Source organism: Vulpes vulpes, chromosome 15 (assembly GCF_048418805.1).
Source record: "Vulpes vulpes isolate BD-2025 chromosome 15, VulVul3, whole genome shotgun sequence".
NCBI classification, from domain to species: domain Eukaryota; kingdom Metazoa; phylum Chordata; class Mammalia; order Carnivora; family Canidae; genus Vulpes; species Vulpes vulpes.
In genome coordinates this window covers 43926637-43951265 of record NC_132794.1, presented here as the reverse complement: position 1 = coordinate 43951265, position 24629 = coordinate 43926637, and the positions used below count along the sequence as shown (strand labels likewise).

Below are 24629 nucleotides of genomic sequence, written 5' to 3'. Positions count from 1 at the left end.
GTTAGGTCAGCCAACAAAACCTTTTCCCAAATATTATGTCAGATATCACATTTCCTACATTTCTGAAAAGCTAATACACTAAGGGGTTTGTCCCTTTAAATGGGGGGTGGGGTGGAGGGCGGGGTGACAATTTAATTTTAAAAAAATGAAATTTTTTCCCATGAACTAAAAGAACAAGTATAATATTTTATAATTTCAGATACACAGTCTTAAACAATACTAGGTATTGGCTGGCCAAGACTAACATTACTCTATGCATATTAGAAATCATAGGCTCAGAAAAATTACCAAAATAAACATAGAAGCATCTAGTTCCTAAAGAATTGAGCCTCTCAAAATTCAATCCTGTAACCAAGTACCAGCTCCTCCCAGTTCACCTTTCCACCATGTCTAAGATGTGGCTTTCATCCTGATGGCTAAAGGGAGTGGTATCATCGTCATTCCAGACAATGAGATGAAGTTAGTCTATATAGCATGCTGCTTCTCACATTTTCCTGTACGCTCATCTTCCTTGCCTGATAGTTTCTCTTTATATTGTCTCACTGGCCCAATGTTAAATTCAGCTAGCTGAGACACCATAAAGGCAAATGTTATCCTTTGGAATTGCTTTTAGAATACAACTATGAAGGAGGATAATCTGGAAGTTTCCAAAATGACTATATTAAACCTGAATTGTACCAGAATTTGGACAATTACACAATGTTCCAGGAAGAAAACCAGAGGAAACCATGTGGCTTCAAACCAAAAAACAAACAAGCAAACAGACCCAGCTGAGAAAGCCTGTATTAAAAATCTTAATTTTAAGCATTCAAAAATGTACCTGGATGGCTCTTTCACTAGCTGTTGGGGGCACGAGCACTGCTATTCAATAGCTCTCAATAGAATTGCTTTGGTCTAAGGGCTCATGAAACCCTTCAGACTGGTGCATTTACTGAGCTGATAAATAAGTCTCATGTTGAATTTTAATTTAAAGTATTCTTCCTTTCTTTGTCTGCTGTTTTCCCCCCATTAGATTCTGCATTCTTTAAGGCAAGGGATCTTTCTATCTTTTCACCTTTTAAACTTTACATCACCAACATTTAAGCACAAGATCTTGAACATACTAACATTTCAGAGGTTGATCTAAAAGAATAACCCTCCTCTTCTGATTCTTTAACATCTGCCTACCTCTACACCAAACACATATCCATTTGTAAGGAAATGCAAAGATACTGCAGCTCATAGCACACAGAATAAATATTCATTAAGACAACATTGGGATGCTTGGGTGGCTCAGTCAGTTAAGCGTCTGTCTTTTGGCTCAGGTCATGATCCCTGGGTCCTGGGCTAGAGCCCTGCCTTGGATTCCCTGCTCAGCAGGGAGTTTGCTTCTCCCTTGCTCTCTTTCCCTTGCCCCCTACCCCCACCCCAGCTCATGCTCACTCGTGCTCTCTCTCTCTCTCTCTCTCTCTCTAATACGTAAAGAGAATCTTAAAGAAAAAAAAAAAAAGAAAGATAACATGTAAACATATAACAGAGAAAACATTGGTATAAAAGGGAATACTTATTGTTTCCAAAAACTGTGGTGCTTCAAAGCAAGCAATTTCAAGCTTTTTAAGAAAAATAAGAGAGTGAGTGTTACTAATTAATTTTTAAGGACTAGAAATTTTGGCTATACCAAATACAAAAGAAACACTGAATCTGATTTAGGCTTTGCTGTCACTATGAGAAAAGGACTACAATATCACAAAGCACATAATAATCATTACCATTTTAAAGAGATGGCAATAGTGGGATCAATGACTTCAGGGAAACAATGTTCGAGGCCAGACTATGCATAAGGATACCTGAAAAGAGCACTATGACCTGTTCCTTATGTAATCAATTAACCCACCCTAACCCAACTTTCTACCTTTACAACAGGCAGGTAGATAATGCAAATGAGTCATTGGAGGGAATCTGTAAAAGCCACGTCTGAGCCTAACTCAGTGAGATCAAATCCAGAACCAGGAAAGTAGAGATGCTGGGTATAATAAAGCGTCAACCTTATGAAAAGCCACCTGCCTCATCTGCAATCAGCGAGGTGTGCACTTTGAAAGAGCTTTGAATATGGTGAGCAACTTGGTCTGACCCACCTGTAATCTGACCTCTGATCCTTATACCCCAGGATTCCAATCTAGTAAAACACAGCATCGCTGCCTTTACATCAGATGGGGTGAGGTACAGCTGCAAGAGACAGAAAACTCAAATGAACTATAGATTAAACAAGACAGAAATATGTCTCTTCCAGCATAGAATCCTGCTCTAGGAAATCCTTGGGATCCAGGCTAGCTTCCAGCTCAATACACCATCTCTAGGATGCACCCTTACTCCTACAGTTAATATAGTGGCATCCCAACAGCAAGATGGAGAAATAACTTGAAGAAGAGAGATGGGGCTGGGCTATCTTGTAAAGAAGGTTCTGGAACTTTACAATAGCCAGAACTCAGTCCCATGGCCACGCGGGCTGTGAGGGAGCCTCTGTTCTGGGAAGTTGTATGCCTGGATAAAATCGAGCACCCTGTCAACATGAAAGAAGGGAAGAACAGATATTGGTGGAAAACAACAATTTCTGCCACAAGCACAGCACTCTACAAGTGAACTCAACAGTCATAAACAAAGCTGCTATAATAATCATCAATGTAGGTGGCTAAAAATTAACTCCCTGCCTTGATTCTCCTAAATACAATTTAATAAATCCAAGCCTCTTTTAACTCTTGGTATATGATATTCCTTTGAGAGTACTCTCCAATTATTATTATAATGAATTTCATTTCTAAAACACCATTGGTGAGCAACAGAATTTAGGGTTGGAAATGCTACAAATTAAATGACTCGTTATTCATTTGACAAAAGGCAAAGGCTTCTCTGTTTTCAGTTCAAGACATAATCCTCTAAAATTATTAAGAGAGAAAATCCTAAGAGTTCTCATCACAAGAAGAATTTCTTTATTCTTTCTTTTCTTTTTATTATATCTACATGAAAAGTTGCATGTTAGCTGAAACTATTATAGTAATAATTTCATAACATATGTAAATCAAACTGTACATATGTTATGAAGTACACCTTAAACTTACATAGTGGTGAAAGCCAATTATTTCTCAATAAAACTGGGAAAAAATTTAAATAGTAAAAAAAAAAAGACATAATCTCTTATCATAGAATAGTATAATATTTACTATGGAAATTAAGCTTTTTTAAATATCAGGGTTTTTTTATTATTATTACTATTTTTTAAGTAGGTTCCATGACCAACATAGGGCTTAAACTCATGACTCTGAGATCAAGAGTCACATGCTCTATTGACTGAGCCAGCCAGGAGCCCCAGGAATTAAATATTTGATTTTCAAAACGCAAACCTTTTTCCCTCTTCTCTTCTAAAATAAGAATACTGAGAAAATTTAAATCAACTGATTTTATGAGACATGGACATTTCATTCTATGAGAAGTAAGTATTCCTGGATTCATTCAACTGAACCATGATGATTTTGTGTAAATCTCCATCTCTCTTCATTTCATTAAATCCAGTAATTTTGTACATCAAATAACTACAAATTTAGAGGCTACTTCTGTTAGGCAGTCAGTTCATTTATTCAGTAATTCAGCAAATAGCTAGCAAGCACCTATTTGGTGACACACTCTCATGTGCCAGAGAGTGGACTCAAAAAAGTATTCTGTGCAAGACTCAGCCTCCCCAGGGGTTTTATATTTAAAAGGCATTGCTTTTGAGAGGCATAAAACACAGCTATTCTCAGAAATGAAGCACCCCCCATTATTTCAATATAATGAATACTTATCAGTACAGTGAGTACTGAGTCTCCAACCATATCTATATAAATTTCCAAGAAGTGATGAGACAAAAAAAAAAAAAAAAAAAAAACAACAACTTCTTACAGTAAGTTCTTTCAAATGACTTGAAAAAAGTATCCTGGTACAAAATGGTATGCAGATAATTTGAGTTACATGATTCTAGGAGAATGAGTCAGAAGTCAGAATCATCACTCTACTAAACCTTGACCCTGAATTTGGCCTAAAACTTCTATACATTTTGAGTGCCATGTGAGAACAGATGATGTTGTAACACATGAAAATGGCAACATTTAAAATTCATAGTAGCACAAAACCATTACTTTTCCCACTGGATCCCTTGAACTTTAATAATGTCTGACCTGGTTGGCCAATAAGTTCTAAAAGCAGACAGAAGAAAATTGCCAATAATAGACACTCCTGGAATGATTTTTCATTTAGAAAGATTTTATAAGTTCTCTTAAAAACAGGTTACCAATTCTAGAGACATAATTTTCTTGAGGGGGTGGTCGTTGAAGAGAGCAGGTACTTCAGCATATGCAAAATGGAATCAGCTGAAAACCAGACTTCATTTATTCCTATTATTCATATACACAAAGCAAAAATAAATACATACCCACTCCCCGACATGCTCACATACCATTACATACGCACCAATCCAAATCAAGGAAGTGTGGCAAAAGGAGACGTCAAAGAAAGTTATCCATTTATTTCCCAGGATAAACTGCACAAAGCCAGCATCTCATTAACTGTCCAAAGGAGACAATATACTATACAACTGAGGCTGGATAAAGAGCCTGGTAATCACACATTTATAATTTTCACATTACACAAATGAAAAGATTTATAAAGGCACAACTTAAGAGTCTACCTTGCTTAAGTCACTTAAAAAAAGCAAAGTGACAAGAGGAGCAAGCAATTAGCTGCTCCTCCACAATATCGCAATTCCAAAGCTTTCTACGTGCCCCCTTGTTTTAGTCAAATATCATTTCAACATGCAATTATCCCTGTGCTTTGATACAGTTGTCATCTGTTTTGTTTTTAATGCAAATACCTTCTCAGTGGCTAAAAATTTCCCATATTACAGTGTGAACTATTGACTAAGTGTTGCTTATAAATGCCTTTAGCAATGTGTTCACTCTTTCAGACCCCTGAGATACTCATCAGCCAGAGTAGCTCTTGGGTGCCCACCCTGCTCTGAAGAGTCAGAGAGCTAGTGTGGTCACAGACAGAGCTGTATACAAGGGATAAACTCTCATTTAATTTCTCTCCCAGAGACTGTCAAAAGTTTCCTTTCACAGCTTTACAAAAACACCAGCCTCCAGATTGGCAGGACATTACCTTGGCACTACATTTCTCTTAAAAGCTTTTTACACAGCCCACATTTATCTTCACAGCATCCCTGTGTGAAAAGCAGGGGTTCCTGCTATCCATGCGGACAAACTAGAATTCCAAGAGAGTAAGTGACTTGCCCAGGGCCATGCCCTCAAGACAGCTGCCAACTTGGTTTTGGAAGCCAGACCTCCTGTCAGGTCTGGATCTGCAGGCCTAGCTCTTGTGGACCAAGAAAGCCATACACTCTTCCCAATGCTCACGTAAAAAACAAAATACATTTCATAAATCATACCTGATTAATTACATTGTAAAAACAATGGAACTCAGTTCAAGTTTTTAAAATCTCAAATTGATAAGGCCCTGATTCTTTTTAACTACATATTATTTAAAATTTCATACTTGCATTGATTTGCAAGATTCTTTTTATTTTTTGCATTTTACTAAATATAGTTCATATCAGATTCTCAACTTAGATGATGTGATCAGATATATTTATGTGCATAACTTTAAAAGAAAAATATTAAAATGTCTGAGCTTTTAAGTTATATTGAAGATATTGACACATTTTTTTTTCTATTTAGCATGTTATCTGAAGGAAAACAACTTCACCAAAACAGTATGTTTATCAAACAAAAGAACTTCATGACAAAGTAATAATATTTTCTTTTTTTTTTTTTTAATTTTTTATTTATTTATGATAGTCACAGAGAGAGAGAGAGAGGCAGAGACACAGGCGGAGGGAGAAGCAGGCTCCATGCACCAGGAGCCTGATGTGGGATTCGATCCCGAGTCTCCAGGATCGCGCCCTGGGCTAAAGGCAGGCGCCAAACCGCTGCGCCACCCAGGGATCCCTAATATTTTCCTTATAGGAAGGTTACAGATACTTCTGTATTGACTTTCTATTTTCTTCCTTCTTGAAGTAAGACCCCTTTAAAAGAATAACTCAAGGACACCATCAAAAACATAAAAAGAGAACCAACAGACAAGGACAAAGTATTTGCAAATCATGTATCTGATAAGGGATGTGTATCCAGAATATGTAAAGTACACCTAAACTCAATAATAATAAAAATAATAAAAAAACAACATAAAAGAGCAAGGAATGTAAACAGACATTTCTTCAAAGAAGATACACAATAACCAATACACATATGAAAACATTCTCAACATCATTACTCATTGAGGAAATGGAAATCAAAACCACAATGAGATACCAATTTATATTCATTAGCATGGCTATAATAAAAAAGACAATACACATGTGTTGGCAAAGATGCTGAGAAATCGGAATCTCAGCATTGCTGATAGGAATATATAAAAGGATGCAGACCCTTGGAAAATATTTTTATAGAGTCTCAAAATGTTAAGCCATATTACTCAGATACTCTGTGCCTAGGTATCTAATTCATAACAGCCAAAAAGTGGAAACCACCAAATATCCATTAACTCATGAAGAATGGATAAACAAAATGTGGTATAGTGATATGATGGATTATTCAACAGTAAAAAGGGAATTCAACACGAATGAACCTTAAAAACATCATGTTAAGTTAAAGAAGCCAGTCGTATTACGCGATACTACTTAAATACAATGTTCAGATAGAAAAATCTATATAGAGATTACAGATTAGTGTTTTTCACAGTGTTGGTGTGAGAAGGAATAGGAATGAGGAGTGACTGCTAATGCCTATTTAGTTTCTTTTGGGGTTGATGAAATGTTCTGTAATTAAGATAATGGTGATGGCTGTACAATTTTGTGAATATACTAACTGTTGTGGTTTTTGAAGCACTGGTTTGTACACTTTAAAAGGGTATTATGGTTATATGAATTATATCTCAATGAGAAAAATTTAAAAATTAATATTTATACAACATATAATGATTTAATTTCAAATTAGAAAGCAAGGAAGAAAAAAAGAGAAAAGAAATCTAGATCAATCTCAAAGAATTGGTTTTGATCATAGACCCCTGTCTCCTAGGAGGGTCCAGGTCCTAAATGGAATGCAGTCACATACACATTAGGTCAAATGAAGGAAGGCATTTGATTTTCCATATTGCATGGAAACCTTGCAAGCAAAACATGTTCGTTAAAAAAAATTAAATTTTTCCCACAGCTTATTTTAAAACTATAAAATTATGTCCCCAAATTCTATGAACTACATGATTACATCTTCATGTTTTGTTTCCCTGAAACACCAGTAAGATGATAATATTTCCAGTGAATGTAATTCTTGTCCTCAGACTATCCTCATTTAGGGATGCCACTTCCCACTCATTGGACATTCTGACCAGGTAACAGTAGAAACAGTGGAAATGTGTGGATCTTTCCAGTGCATTTTCAATGAGTACCAAGCATTACACCTCCAGTTCACAGACTTGCAGGCACCTATGATTTTAACAACATACTTTATCAATCTAGTGACCAGGAAAACACCTGTTGTCACCATTACCACTGAGTAATCCAAAATGTGCCACCAAAATGGCAGAAGAGAGTTAAGAAATTAATTCCTACTACTTTAAACCCAAACTCCAAAGTCTCTCTGTGACTTCCAACCTGTTTGGGTTAATCCCTAGACAGGTGGCAACCTTACTTAGAGTAAATTAACCATCCCCTAATTATACAAAAAGAACTTGCAGGTAATTGACAGGAACACAGCTAAATATGATTATGCCTGTTGGGAATATAAAATCTACAAATAACCCTTAGAGACTAAGTGAATAGTGACTTCTATAAACAGAGATTTTAATTCACAGAAAATATTTTAAAATAAAGTTTAAGTATATAGTCTATTAAGGAATTGAAACAGGCATCCTAAGCAGGTAAATACAGAGAAACTATGACAGGGAATTAGATTACCCAAGACTGGTTTTACTCAGTTTTTTTTAACCTTAATCCTGTATGGCTTATTTTAGATGATTTTCCAACCAGATAAAAAGAAAGCAATTTCATCTAAGTGCTGCAGTCACAGGGTTTACTGCATAAGGCCCTTCCATGCCCCATTTCCACGTCTCCTCATGGGGGAGGTGCGCGTACCTCTATCATTTGTTCATTCTTTGGGAAGCATGCCATGCTTTCTTCCATATGTGTACCGAGGCCCCCAGGACAAAACCCAAATTTCTTTTCCCTATTCTCACCAACCTCAAAAAAGTCAACTTCATGGAAATGTAGAAGTTGGACTTTCTGTATTCTTTATAAAGCCAACAGGTGTTTCTGTATATTTTCCTTAAAAAAAGAACAGAAATCCCATAAAGCCAGTATCTCTAAAATAATGTAATCAAAAACTCTGTAATACCCATGCTCAGATAAGATGCAATCATATTATGTAAAACATATGATAGGTGAGACATATTAATATTCTATATATATATATAAAATATATGTAACAGTGCATGATATACAATATGCTTTGGAAAAAACAACATCAAGGTTATCGCTGTGACTTCCTATCAGCAGAGAGAAGGAGGCGGATGGAATTCTGGAACATGGGTAAGATAACACTCATGTAAAAAAAAAGTCCTTGTCCTAAAGCAAGCTAATGAAGTAAGTGATAAGCTAGGGTCAAATTCCCACTTCTACAATCAAAACTTATCATAGGAGCCCTTGAAAAGGGAGTGCATCTGTCATATGTTAATGACTTCAAGCCATTCACTGAACTTCTAGGTGTACAGGAAAACTTAAAAGCACTTCACAACTCCTTGTGGGTATAATTAGCCTGTTGCAATTGTTGGCAATTCTCATCCTGGGACTTTAAAAGGTCACTACACTCTTTAAGATACCAAATTTGGAGTCCCTCTCCCTTCTGGACAGATTAAGCACACCCTACAATTAGTATACAGCTGCACCTGTTGCAAAGCTTCTTTCTTCAGTGATGTAAATGGGGACAAGTCAACAACATTCTAAATTCTTGGGGGATTATTAGACCTTGGAAACCAAGCAATGAGTGAGTCTGATGTCTGTTGTTGAGGTGATGAATGGTGGTCACACCCTGACCACACGCAAAAGCCAGGATTTTTATTCCTTGTAGGCAATCCCAGCTCATGCATGCCCCACAGTGACTTGACCCTCTCAATCTCAATCTCATAAGCAGGCAACATGCAATTGGCTATTTAACAGAACTTGTTCATGATCTAGTTGAATTTCTACAAAGAACAAAAAGAACCCTAAAAACATTTTTGTAAGTTCAACTAACTGATAGAGCATATTGATTTATCTCAACTTCACTAAATCATGGTGAGGGAAAAATGCTGCTGGTCACATATGGAGGATAATCCATTTTATAAAGTTTGTAGCTCAAAGCTGCAAATTCTCCTTTAATCTATTAATCCTTTAATTAATCCCTTACAGAAGTGTCTACACGTTTCATAAATTGTCATTGATAATAATTTCACTGCTATACTACAAAATAACAATATAGATATTTAAAGGATACAGCTTTTAGTGGAAACACTTTTAGAAAAGAGACATTAAAAAAACACATTCATACAGTTCTGAGAAAATCTGATATAACTGTTAAATAAACAGTTGCTAAGGGAAGTATTAAACATAAAACCATAAACTCCTTCCTTCCTTCCTTCCTTCCTTCCTTCCTTCCTTCCTTCCTTCCTTCCTTCTTTCTTTCTTTTCTCTTTTAATGAAAGAGAGTATAGAGGCCAAGGCTCTAAATCCCTCTTTCTTTTTAAGCCACATAAATCACTGGTACTTTCCAATAAATCAGGAAAAAATGATACTTTGGTAGCCAATATATGAGGCCATGTAAACAAATACAAAGCCTTCTTAAATCAAGGATATTGTACTTAGTAAATCTATTAAGCAAAGCTGCTTATTATCACCACAGCATATAACATATCATCTTATATACTTAAGTACTTTCCTCCCATATATAATTTCTTTTAAAACATAATCGAAAGTTTACAAAATAGGGAAAAAACTTTTTTTTCAAAACAGTTTTACTACATTACTGTTAAGTAGGTACTCTTTCACCTGTGTCTTGAATTATGTGTATAAATACTTTCAAAAGGCTGACTGAAATAACGATATAAAAAAGAAATCAGTGAGACTATTTCAAAATTAGCATTACAACACACAAATTAAAAAAGCTAACAGGACTTGGTTACAGTCTTACCATTCTCCTCCAAAAAATATTTTCACCTGACATTTCACTTGATATATTTAAATAAATATATTTCTTAGTGAAAATGTTTCCTGAGGGGAGATATATATAGATATATAAATATACTTTTATATTTGTATATGTGTGTGTGTGAGTATATATATACTTTTATATATATATATATATCTCCTTTTAAAAGCCATTGTACTCAATTATGGAATTGCCAATTGTTTTAGTTTTGTTGTTGGGTCTATATAGTAATCAAATTTAGAAAACTATAAATTATATTTAAATTTATTATTTACAAGCAATTAATTATAAAAAACAGCCAGGTGGCTTTCATTACATAAATTACTGTTAATGACAGAGACCTCATGCTGCTACTGTATTTAGCATTTGCATGTGTCAAGTGCACAGAGCGCTGTGTAACTACCCTCTCCTTAGGATGGAACTGATCACTGCAGCACAAGGCAGGCTGCCTAAGTTTAGATCACCCCCACTAACTTGTTGTTTGAACCCCAAAAAGCCTCAAGGCTTTGACAATGTTTGCTATAGGAAATCACTTCCTAATATTTTGCTGAATGAAACAGCTTTAAAACCAGATAAATTACTAAGCATCAAGTAATCTTTAATAATACTTAGCTACTTTAAAGTCCTATGTCTATGACTTAAATATGACCAAAAAAATGTTCGATCAATCCTCACCAAACCAAGTAAAGGATTTACTAATGTCTCACAAATGCAGTTTTTAAAATGATGTTTGATACGTTTCCTCTCACCATGAAACTGTGCAATATAAACAAACGGTAATTCTCTTTTCAGGGCTCAGGTCTCCCTAGTTTTGAGCCTTTTATAAAAGTGATTTCTCCAACTCTACAGCAGGTGTAACTAGAATGAAGAATTTCACCTCCCTATTTGTGAATTTCAATGAGGTAACAGGAGAGAAGGACCTCATACTCTTAACCTGAATTAAATGCAGTCCTCGGACGAATAAAAACACACCAAACACAAAGAGAAAATAAAAATAAAGAAAAATCTTCACCATACTTCAAACTTGAACTCAACCAGACGCCTAAGCAACATCATCCCCTCTACCGCTACTACCTGAGAAAGGGCAGTTTTATGAAAATGTGTCTTAAACTGTAGGATGAAATTTTGGATTTTTTTTCTAAGGAAAAAAAGACAAGACAGAGAAAAGAAAAAAAATCTTTTTTTGTTTTTAACTGAAGATCCCATATTGAGCTACTTCTCTGTTATTCAAGACTGGCTAGTTTACAGTTATCTAACCCTCCACTTTTCCACCTCCTCTAAAAAGTCTCTGCCTTTTAGGAATTTTATCACTTAATGAACAACCACCGGGGAAGTGGGTAATGGAACGTATTGGGAGAAAACCTCCCAGTACAAATGCAGTAGTTAATCTACATTTGAAGAGCCCAGAAAAAAAAAAAGGTATAAAATAATGGCTAAAAGTCTAAGGAAAGGGAGCTTACGTGCTTGCTCAGTATGCGAATAAAGTAACAAAATGGCCTTTTTCAGTCAGCAGACAAGAACTAATTCATTCAAATTATTTTTGACCAAAATTATCATCCCGGAGTGAGGCTTGCACATTCATCATCAATGATGCTGCCTTTGCTCAAAATAGAACTTATCTTTAGGGATCACCTTAGAACCACTTTACAAGTCACACAAGCAGGTCAACTTCATAGTCACAGTATCTTAACCAAAATACAGGGTGGCCAAGTCTAGAAACACAGACATATAATAAAAAGTTTATTCATTACTGAATTGCAACACATGGCAAAATACTTAAGTTTCCAGACCTTGTTGTCACCTTGTAGCACCTGCCCCTTTATTTATCAAACCTACTGATGTTTGCCTAACTCCAAATACCAGATCCATTTCCAAAGTTTTGTCACTACTGAAGATACTTACTTAAAAGATTGTGCCACATGCTCTAAAAACACCTGCTAATGTGGAACCCCAAAAGCACTTTGGTTATCATTAGAATGTGTGGCCAGTAGGAGCCAATATTCATCCTAGCATGTTTTTTTTTTTTTCTTTTAACAAGTCATTACTTGGTAGTTGTAATACATGAGAGGGAAGAGGAAAAGTTCAGTGATACATGGACATTAGAAGAGCTAAGTGGAAGCCAGGAGACCAAGTGGCTAACAGCTTGGCAGGTGCTGGGGAACACTACCTCTCGAGGCTACCAGCACCTTCCACAGGAGAATTCAGAAGCACTCATGAGCACATATGGTTAAGAAAGAAATCCACACTCTGATTTCACACTCCTTTTTCTCTTATTATTACACAGTAAGTTTCAACAGTATAACAAGATTTTCCATATTTTTCTTCTAATCTAAACTAAGAACAATAGCTTCATTACCACAAGTGAAAAATAAACTTGAGAGCTGTGTATCAGTAACAGGCTTAGTTTTTTTTTTTTGTTGTGTGATGTAAGCAAATGATTCAGTGATGATGTGTCCAGGACATGGTAATGATGAGTTTTCAGAGTGAAGTCTGGAAAAGTCAGTTTGCAGTGTTATCTATTTTTGTGATGCTGGAGGCTCTGCAGTGGTTGAGCTCATTGGCACCATGTACCAGGCAGGACATAAAGATTTTACTCAGAGTGTAGGGGCTTCTAGTCCCAGGGAAGGCCAAAACCAATGGTCCAGTGGAGGCTGTTAAGATAAAGCATCTTAACGTGAAGAGGAAGTTGAAGATTTTCTACTTTGGAAACTGCCATAATACAACATTATGGCAGGCTGAGTAAGTGAAAAGAGAGCCCTCCAGAAACAATATAGGCAGTTCATGGGGTGAATACCCTGGAGCTGCCCAGTTGTAAATTCCCTGAAGGGAAAGTTCACTAAGGCTTAAAAATAGGGGGCAGATGACTTCAGGGATTCTAATTTTGTAGAAGGATCCTGCCAAAAATCACATAGCCATCTATTTCATACGATCTGGGTTTGTAAGGATAGTACAAATCTCCATCTGAATGAACCATGAGAGCTATATGGCTAAGATTATGAGAAGAAAATGGAGAACAGAAACAAACAAACAAACCCAAATTTCTAATTACAAATCGGCCTTGTTTCCAGCCATGGTAGTTTCACACAAAGACCCCCTTGCAGTCCAAGTTACACTTTCCTGGGGGTAGAACATTTCAATATGGTACCTAGTGTCAACGCCTAATGAAATCCCAGGTTGGGAAGGCCATTCATACTCTAAAAGGGAAACTACTCCTAACTCCATGGAAGGTTAGCACTTCACCATAATTTGCAGTCAAATAATTGCTGGAAAGGACCTTTTGATCATTTATATCTAGGACGTCAAAATGCTGTAGCATTGCTTCATAAAAATAATAGAAAGGAATTACTTTGAACCACATGAAGCAAATCTACTGACCGTCTCTCTCAAGGATAAAAAATCAATAGCTGTTGTTAGAATTAATTGAAGCGGGGGAGAGGGGGAGACAAAAATAAAAACAGATCCAAAACTCTATCTACAAATGTTAATAGGTCAGAATTCTTTCAGGAGTAAATTTCTTTCACCCAGTTTTACACCAAAGTTGTATAAACTACAGAAACTCTATTTAGATGGAAACCATAACGCCACTACCAGCTCTTTCGGTATAAATGGCATCACAGTTAGTATCTTTTGCATGTTGCTGCAGATTTTTATATCCTCACCATCAAACTACTCAGTTAATATCCAAATTTCTACTAAACCAAGTCATACACAAATCTTCAACTGAAAAGCTCGGTCTACCCCCTCTATAATCTGTTACCTGGAAAAAAAGCAGAAGGTCTCTCTAGCCACCTAATCACCATATCAATGACACATGCCACAAGAGAGAAGCACTAGTTTATTTGATTGATCATGGTAGATAAACTCCAAATAACAGAGAAATTAACAAATGCTTGACATTTGCTCAACATCCATTATTCTGACACTGCTTTCAGAATTTCAAAGCCTGGGAATATGCTTAATCAACATTCATATTCCCTTGTGAGCCACAGGCACCATATTGCACCCCGCCTTCATACTGATGAAAACTGCATATTGGCCATTTCCAAAATGTTCTGGGACTCCACACAGGGCCCCTTTTCTCTCTTGTCCCTGCTCTGCAGTTTTCTTTTAAACACTTCCAAGACAAAAGCATCTGCCAGTTTTTCTCTCTAGGGATGTATGCAAAATGAACTTAACAGTTTTAAGGCAGGAGTAACCCTCACATCTAAATTCATTCATAGGACAGAAAAGGGCCTAAGAGGCCTCTCTAGGGACAAAACCCTGCTGAAATTCTCCCCACACACAACAGTGGGAGTTTTATAAAATCTAAGTCCAGACAATTTCCAATTCAAATGCCCAACATAGCATGACCTTTGTCAGATCTCTGAGCCCAAGATGCACCCATGATTTTTTATTCTAACCAGCACAGACATTAGACAGGGCACTACTGCTAAGCAGGAGGTTCAATATTTGCATGCTCTTCTATTGTGAAAATGTAACAGTGACAGCACTGTGTCAAATTCTTTTCCCTCTAGAACTTTAACTCCATAGGAGAGGCATGGCTGACAGATGACTCCCCAACATCTGTGTTATGTACACTGCACAGCTGAGGAGCCCCGGATCACTGTCAGAACATCGCAGAGATGACCTGTGCCTTTCTTATGCCTTCTTCTTATCCCTGCCCACCCCCACAAACATATATATAAATATCTACAATACAAATTGTGCGATTTTTAACAAAATGTAAAAATGGCAAGACAGATTAACATAATTTATAGTCATTAAGCTGTTCACGTAGCAGCTCAACATATGTTGTATAAATGTCCTATACCGAATAATTTATCAGATCTGACACAGTGCGCATCATATTGTTTTATTTAATACACTTACTACAATTTCATGGATCAAACATCACTTCTGAAAGCACAGAGAAAGCACTAGAAAATATTTATTCATCTCCCGTGATTTATTTTGATTACCCTTACAGCTACATGATAAAGTGGAACTCACAAAATTACAAGGTTAAGGTTTACACTGCTATTGCTTCATCTACTAAAATATAACAAATGGCTCCATGTCTGTGTTATATTTTACTTTCATTTAGTGTTAAGTGGTACACTAGGCTAAGCACTTAGCTGCCTACTGAATATTTTAATATTTTTAAATAGGACTTAAACATCCTGACCCAGAGAGTGGGAGCTTAAGAAACAATCTTAGGAAAGAATAGCAAGTCCTTTGTAGGGAACTAGACAAAAATAGTACTGGCCAAAGTGAAGAAACACACTTTTAAGTTATCTCCTCCTCAAAAGAGATCATAGAGGGGCGCCTGGGTGGCACAATTGGTTAAAAGTCCAACTCTTGGGTTTGGCTCAGGTCACAATCTCAGGGTCATGGGATTGAGCCCTGAATCAAGGCTCTGTGCTCAGAGAGTCTGCTTGAGATTCTCTCTGCCTCTCCTTCTGCCCCTCCCACTAGTGCTCTCTCTCGCTCTCTTAAGTAAATAAATAAACCTTTAAAAAAAGAGAGACATCATAGAAATAAGCATCGGGCCCGTATTAGAAAGTTAGTAGGAATTCACTGACTGCACAAAGGGCCACAATAACATGGTAAGTTCTCAAGGAAAGAGTTGGAAGATAAAACGACAACAAAACACATGGCTCCTAACCTCGAGGAATTCACAATAAATCAAATAGAAAGCAAAATATAGGAATGTATACAATCCAAATGAACAGGTAAAAGTAACTACAGTGGTCAAAGCAAAAAAAAAATCTTGGTGGCTCTAAATCAATATTCATATATTCAAAGGACCAAAAAAAAAAAGAAAAAAGTAGGGGAGGGAGCAGAAGAGAGAGAGGGAATTAGACACTGCCACTGAAGACCAATTCATTAATCGGTTATTCATTAATTTTCCTTTAAAATGTTTCATCTGGAGACAGGCCTCCCAGACAAGGAAGATGAGATGAAAAAGAAGATATAAACATCAGAGATGGAAGATGAGAGTCTGAAGTAGTAAAGGCCACTAGAGCTCTTCAAGAAAAACACAAATGTTTCTTGGCCTGAACATTTTTGAGAGGACCATGAAAAATCTTACCAGGTCAAATGCCTTGGGAAAGAATACTAAGGAAAAGACAAAAACAAAAAACAAAACCTGTTTCAATTTCCAATAAACTGGTTTAAAATGTAGTTAAAATGAGATGAAGACAAGAAAAAGATCTTTCTCAGGAACTAAGGTTTGTTTCCTTTATGAATGAGAATCATCCCAAGATATCTACAAAATAATAATCTTCCCACAAGGATTACTCTCAGGTGCCTACAGAGCCTCTATCTGTTTCAAGGTGTAGACACTGCAGTCCAGAAGCAAGGCTTGTGCTTCCCAAAATCTTTACCTTACCATCCTGTGACAGGCGAGCTGACAGTCAATGAGATACTTCATGTGGAATAAAAAAAACATGAAGCCATATTATATTGTATTACAAGCCGGGTAGCAGAGTGACTTTAGATGAATAACAGGTTACTGTAAAAATACTGAAGGGTCTATCATACTGCACCCTCAGAAAGGAAAGATAAAGACTATGAAGTCAAATAGAGTTCAATATGAAAACAGTAAAGCTCCAATCTCCCAAAAGAAGAGAACGAATAATAGGAAAAATAATCTTGCCCAGTTTAATGCATGGTGATAAAGGCACCTGAAAACTCATTGGTAAAGAACAATTTAACCCTTGCAGCTTTATATCAGAGCAAAACCACTTCACCAATATTGAAGGGTTGATCTGAAGACGAGCTGTAGCATTAACAGCCTTTAGAATGGGGGAGGGGACATGCATCAAAAAAATTCAACAAAAGTTAATCGAGCTCATTGAAGAAAAGAACAACCGGTTTGAGTGTTGCAAATTCTTGCTGGGACCCCTATCATCACCATCCCTCTGGCATCTTATTTCTAGACAAGAAATATATTTTACCTTTCTGAGATTATTTTCTGGTTACAAGCCAACCATTATGAACCTTTCAGTGAATCACTGAATAGGGCACTTAAAGGGATAAACAATTATAAAAATAACTCTGTCACAAGTGCATACATTTTATTTTATTTAGTGATGTAATAAGCTTAGGGGCATATATCAGGTCCAAAATGGTCTTGGTCATTAATTTAAGCAATAAATCATAGGTCTTGCCAACAATGACGGCAAACAGATGCTAACAAGGAAATGTATTATTTAATATTGCCACGTGTTATAAAAATGTAAGTGTGTTTAAGACATGTCTTAAATTTTTATAATAATATGCATTTAATACATTACTGTTTTGACACATGCAGGAATCAGATTTATAGGTCCCATTCCGTAGCTTCTTCTTCTGTGAACATGAGAGCATATTCTGTATTTTTTTTTAAACAAGAGGGGAACCCTTAAAGTGCATGCTTGCAATAATATCTAATTGGTTGTCTTGCTGTTTTGTAGTAAATAATGTCAACACTGAAACTCATTAAAAAGAATGAATCTACATACTTTGCCGGAATATAAAAACAGAACATTTTAAAATTACAATTTTTAAAGAAACATTATAGTCTAAGAAGAGCACTTTTGAATCAAGTTAGCAACTACTTTTTTTTTTCATTCATTTTGAGCTGTTCTGCATGGCACCAGACAAAAATATATTAAACTTGATTAATGAGTGAAGTTTAACATTAAAAAATGTGGAAGCAACTAGGTAAGAAAAATCCTACTTTATATCTTCATGCAAAAATCCTAACAATCAAACAGTATCTGAAAACACAAACTAGTTTAAAATTGAGTCTATCCAAATTATGCCAAACAGTAATATTCTCCTTCTAATATTTCGTTTCTGATCAGAAGCCTGACATATCTTACCAGCAGGCTCAGCGCTCCTAGGGAAGGGGCTTGTGAGAGAAGGGAATTAGGGCTTAAGGAACTACTCAAAAGCCACATTAAAACAAAACAAAACAAAACAAAACAAAAAAACCACAAACCCACGAGCTTCTTTTTTTTTTTTTTTTTTTTTTTTTACATCAACAGGATGCCAACCCCACTAAAAGTGTTTTTTATTTGCACATTATTTTGTCTGAGTGTCCTTTTCAATCAACTCTCCCAACTGCCGGCATGGTCTTCCCCCTTTCTTATGTAGGCAAGAGTACATGCTTTAGAACACTTGAAGAGGCAGTGCTTGGAGTATGGAAACTAAATTTTCTTCATTAAATCTACTGAAGCAGATATTAAAAATGCATTTAATATACTGGCAATGGTCGGTGGGCACCGCTGACTGTGACAGGCCGGTTACTGATGATGTGCCGTCAGATGGCCTTCTCAGCAGGCGCCTGGGTCTCAGGCTGCTGAAGGACAGCAATATCTTCCCTTGTGTGTAAGCTCTATTCATCTCCCAAGTATTTACTAAATCACAGGCCTCTGCACACATAGCCCATGTTTCAGCGTATGCTAACAAATGATGGATGGCCTCGTCAATTCATTATGTCCTGAAAGCATGGTTTCCTGCCATTCCAATCATCAAACCTCAGTGCTTCAGAGCTGATCAGTCCCAGGGAATATATTTTGCAGGCTCGATTAAAAAAGTAGAAGTTCTTTCCATTAGAGTCTCTGACACTCTCTCCCGCCTGTTTGTTGCTTGTAACAATTATTTGGGCAGAATATTCACTAAGTATTCAGACAATATAGCACTGACAGGTTTGTTCCTGATGTTTGCTAAGGTGTAATTTACCTATGACAAAACAATTGAGATATTTATAGTGAAATTTATGTTTTAAAATAATTTTCCTTTTATGTACAACAAGAAAAACCTTAAAAATATTTTATATCATGTAATACTCTAACGCAAATGCATTAGTGGATGCATTTCAAAGCAACTTTCAAGGGAATAACCAGTCTCTAAATCATCTGAACCTTTTAAGACAATAATTCATAAGAGTTCTCTTAATTATAATCTAGATAAAGGTATAAACTACCTAAAAATTCTTCTGACAGTTCCAAAGTTAAGATAACAAGAGTTCAACTTGTCAAAGAAATTTCTTATCTATAGGAAGATATATTTTCATTTCCAAGGTTATATATGTCAGTAGTCTTTTCTTTAAGCCATAAGAACATTTTTATTTTTAGCTATGGCTTATCTATGGAACAGAAAATAATAGCACGCTTATACCTTTCACTCAGAAACAGTAAACTTTATAAATAAACAGACGAACTTATCACAACTAAACAGATAGCTGAGCTTTGAGGAAATGTGGTACTGTTAAAAAGCTAAACAACTTGCTACAAATAATCTCCTGAAAATACTAAAAATTAAGAAAAAAAAAAAAAGTGCCAGACTCCCGTTTGCCAATAGCTATGTAGGCTTAGAAGTACCCACAATCAGCATAAACTATGCCATTCACCCCAACCTTGACCTCGAGATTAAGCTCACTTTTATTGTGCACAAAGGTCACCTGTATTAGGTCAAAATTCAAAGTCCCTTGTCAGAAAAGGTTGATATATTCCAACCTTTCCTTCTCCATGCATCAAATTTTTCATGGTAAAGTCATATTCAGCAGACAGTGTATTCAGCAATTTATTGTGCCATTGTAATACGGTGCAGAATACAACTGTCCAAAAAGCTATAACATGAATAAAATATTTATCATGACAATGTACCAAATCTAGACTCCTTATAGACCCTTAACAAATGAAATAAAACTAACCAAGGCTTATTTTCATACTTCAGAAGAGTTACAAGGCATTGTCCTCAATATACAATCCATAGTACAATTATGACTTTTCCATTACCTTTGGCTACAGGCAGTACCATTCAATTTTTTAAGTATTATTATATTATTGTTTTTTAAAAACACAATGATTTCTAACCGGTGTTAATACTTACTCTATTTCAATCTGGTCTAAGTAGCTTAAGTTGAAGTATGAAGTAGGTCTAAACCTAAAAGCCTCTCCTGACCTAGAACCTAGAAAATACGTTCTATAATAAACAGGATAGAAAAGGAAGAGGATGAATTACTATCTTGCCCAACTCATTATTATTGCAACAATATGATCAGCAGAAGTGCACAAATAAGATAAATTAAGCAAATTCTCTGCAGGCAGCATTCTAGAATACATTGTAATTAATAATAACCAAAACTTAAGGGGCAGTAAATCTGTTTTCTTTAAAAAGTTTATGTAACTTCTTTGGGTTTATCACAAAGTCTTTTCATAATCAGTAGAATGAATAGATTTTAAGACTGTTTAAAAAAGCACTCATTCTTCAAATGTATTAATGCCTATATTAAACACTAACATCAGTGTTCACACTCATGTGATGATCTGGGGTGTCACCTTGCTAGCAAGGTAAGGCGGGAATGTAAAAAGAGTCCAGAATACGGGAATTTATATTTGAGGAGTAATTAGACAAGAAAATACTTAAAAATTCTCAGGTTTTCAACATTCCCACTTACTCTAGGGGGAAGAAGAGTCAATCTAAACCTACATATCCTCATCTGTCATCCCGAAAAATATCCCTTCTTTGTTGCCAGTATCATCTAAGGACTTTACTGGAATTGACCAAAAGTAGGTTTCCTATTATCTTGGGAATAAATGAAAAACACTTTGGAAACCTAGAAAATAAAAAGGCTGGTTTTAGGCAAAATTTTTTCAGTTCTGATGTCCTGAGTCTAATTATCATAAGCACAAATACAATTGCAATGAGCATCCTTAAATCAATAATGGTAACAATAACAAAAATAGCAAAAATTTATGCAGCACAGTATTAGGAACTATGCTACTCATTTTATAAGTACCACCCCATTTCAAGTTCATAACAATCCCATTTTATAAAGCACCAAAACATGAAGAAGTTACCCAAGTTCACCCAGCAAGTGAGTCATGAAGGCAGAATTCATATGTCTATTTCTAGAACCAAGTTCTTTAAGCCAATTTATAAAACTGCCTTTACAACAAAAAAACTGAACCGCCTCCTGGAGTTCCCAATAATGGGTTTTGCCTCCTATTGATTTATAAAATAATTAACCATAAGCAGAGAGAGCTAATAAACCACCCAAGGTCAAGCACAGGCTATGACAACTCTGCCAAACTCAATACCACTGGGCCAGCCCACTCATGTGGGCCTATTCCCACAAAGAATTTCTCTTGTCATTCTAAAATGCACATATTCTTGCCTAATGTTGTTAATTTTATTATCCATTTGTTTTAGCTGTACACTGTCAATTACTTTATTACTGACACTTTAAATGTAGAAAAGAAACACATGTGAACATGTGATAATTGAGTCTTTATAAAATTGTACAAAATCAAATTATAATCAACTGGGTATCTTCCCATTTGTTTTTCATTATAATTATAGATATGCTTTATTTTCTTTTTATACTGGAGTAACTGTCAACTGAAGATATAATGGCTAAGCTTGAAGTTTCTCAAAAAAATAATTTCTGACATGATAAAAACCCTCAGGTATACCACTGGAACATTTCCAAATTCCTAGAGAGAGAGAAAAAAATCACTGTAATATCCCTAAAGTTAACTAATTAATCTATTTTGAAAAGGATCCATTTTCCTTAAATGAGACATACATGCATGGCTTTTTTTCTTCTTTAAACAAGCAGCATTTTCTTCAGGTCAGTTCAATCAAATGTCCATTATGATATGTATCATAATACCAATAATACACCAGGTACTGCTAAGGCTCACAACTGGCATTCTAGTTCCTGTACTAACTATAGTGGGGGAAAAGTATATGAGCCTTTTAGGAAAAAAAGCTATAAAAAAAAAATCAGAATAAATTGGGTTAAAAGAATTCTGGAAAAGAACTGCTATAAGGCCATAATGTACAATGCAAAAGTCTCAAATCGGTGATGGTATGCAGTGGTGTGGGGGCTTAAGAAATGCCTTTGGTGGCAGCGGGGAGAGCCCAGGTTTGTTGCATGTTAGGCAATTTCTGTGGCGTTAACACTCCCACTGTGGCTGATTTTGAGCTCCTGATGTGTTTGTAGAGTCAGGAGAAGATACTTGTAATAAGCTCTCACAAGCCAGAAAGCTCCAGCTCCAGCACCCACTGGCTGCAGGCCAAATTCAGCCCAGAGACTTATTCTGTTTGGCCAGGAAGCCATCGGCCCAGTGTTTTTAAAAATTCCAACAAATTGATGACATTTAAAACTCAAGAGTATTTTTTCTAAAAAGTGATACAGCTGCTTTCTAGAGACTAAAAGACCTGGCAGCACTGGGCCCACACCCCTGCGCAACAACAGGTGGCTGGCGTAAGGTTGTACCTGCCATGTCAGTGCACAAAACTGTCCTTTCCCTTTGCCACCATCCCTACCAGGCCAGCTTCATTCATTCACTCCTTGTTGGTACCTGCCTGGCCCCTCAAAAGACAGGAATCTGAGATCTCTATTTAAAGAGCACAAAAGCAGAGTTTTATCTCCAGATGTGTAACTTTGTTCAAATCAGTGGGTGGCACTCCTCCCTCGGTTCCTGCATCTACATTAACTGATTTGACTAGATGATTTCTAATTACTATCTCATTCCAACTCTCTATAAGTCACTGAATCTAAAAAAAAAAATAGGTGAGGTATGCAGGTTTCTCTGGAGAAACTTTTGTGATTTGCACGGGAAGAGTCTCAAATATATCCACCATAGTGCAAATAAAAATTCAGATGTTATAAATTGGAAGTTAAATATTATTTTATTTTTATATATGTATTCGAGTTGGCCTCAGGAAATAAAAATCTGGATAATGTTGACTTCACCGGTTAAGAAATGATGTTTGTGAGCTATTTGTTACATCTAGACTGTAGGAATCTGTGGGGGTTTTTAATGCTATACAACGAAGAGTCTCTCACATCCCCAGTCCATTTACTATCTTAGCTAAATGGGGCTTGAAGTGCAAGTTAATTTCAAGTTTTATTAGCTGTCCCTACCAATATTATCAGCAAAAACAAACAGCAGTGTAATATACCTTGAGCAAAAGATGGTATTAGCTTGGAAGAGTTACAGACAGAAATTTAAAAAAAAAAAATAGGAAAAATAAATCGCCAGTCTAATTTCACGTGATTGTAGAAAGACGCATTTAAATGACACCTTTAGGGATCCCTGGGTGGCGCAGCGGTTTGGCGCCTGCCTTTGGCCCAGGGCGCGATCCTGGAGACCCGGGATCGAATCCCACATCAGGCTCCCAGTGCATGGAGCCTGCTTCTCCCTCTGCCTGTGTCTCTGCCTCTCTCTCTCTCTCTCTCTCTCTCTGTGACTATCATAAATAAATAAAAATTAAAAAAAATAATAATAATAAAAAAAATAAATTTAAAAAAAAAAATAAATAAATAAATAAATAAATGACACCTTTACTCTCCCACATCCCATCAACCAAGAAGGTTACCCCTACAAAGAGCTTTATTCCCCTACTAGTCTTAAATATCATCTTATAAATTAGAGAATCTCAGGAGGCTAAGGTGTGGCACAGGCATGAGCGACAAACCACAAAGAGATTTCACTCTGCGTTTCTATTCATCCTGGCACTGGTGTTGGGTGCCCATAACACTCCTAGATTAAATATACCCAGCTCTGACAATCCAAGAGTGATCACAAATATTCATGACAAACATAATTTATGAGACTGCTGAATATAAATGTGAATCTTTCATACCACTAGCCTGATTTGGGGAAGAGCAAGTCAATGAGCTACTAAGTAAGCTTAACCAAACACCCGCATCACAAAGCTTTTAGCCCTTTGCCATCCTCTCTAGTGCTGGCTGCCTATTTGGGGATGCCAACAGTCATTAAGTGATAACTCTTGTAAATATCAAGGGTGTGCTATGCCTCCTATTTCCTAAAACAGGATAAATACAAGATTAGAGTTTATATCTCATCCTTTCTTGAGCCTGGAGCAATGGACAAGTCTCAACAATAATAAAAATAAATATATGAGAAATATGAGTTATGTCTGAAGGAAAGGAAGGGTGATAATGTCCCATGGATGCTAAATCTTAGTCTTGTATAGGACTACCGCTCCCAGGACAACTTCAGAAAAAGCCCAAACTTTATACAGAATCACTCTAATTAGCAGAGGCCAGCACCTGGTTAGGGAAAGACCCAGTACTTATTTATTTGCCTGAATAACAGTATCAAACAACATGAATCCACTTGCTTTTTCCTCTGCTTGTACTGCTTTCTCACATCCAGAATATTTATTCCCATGGTCTTGAAGTCCTTTCTCTGTGTTTCAAAGTTTTCAAACATTTTAGCAGCTGAATCTCAATACTTAAAACACATAAAGGAAATAAGTCTTAAGCTATTTTAACATTTTACTTCGGATAGAAAAATTGCAGAGCTCTCCATTATCTCA

At 36.2% G+C, this 24629-nt stretch overlaps 1 protein-coding gene across 7 annotated transcripts in view; it reads right to left on the bottom strand.

Annotated features, from left to right (window-relative positions):
- The window catches only part of CDIN1 (CDAN1 interacting nuclease 1), a 229574-nt gene that overhangs the window by 193554 nt on the left and 11391 nt on the right, over positions 1-24629 (bottom strand). The window contains exon 2 of one of the 7 annotated variants that reach the window (XM_025998429.2): positions 2115-2205. The exons of the other annotated variants lie outside the window; for them this stretch is intronic. The gene's annotated coding sequence lies outside the window, so the exon portion shown is untranslated. The remainder of the gene's footprint in view (positions 1-2114; positions 2206-24629) is intronic. 7 annotated transcript variants of the gene reach the window in all.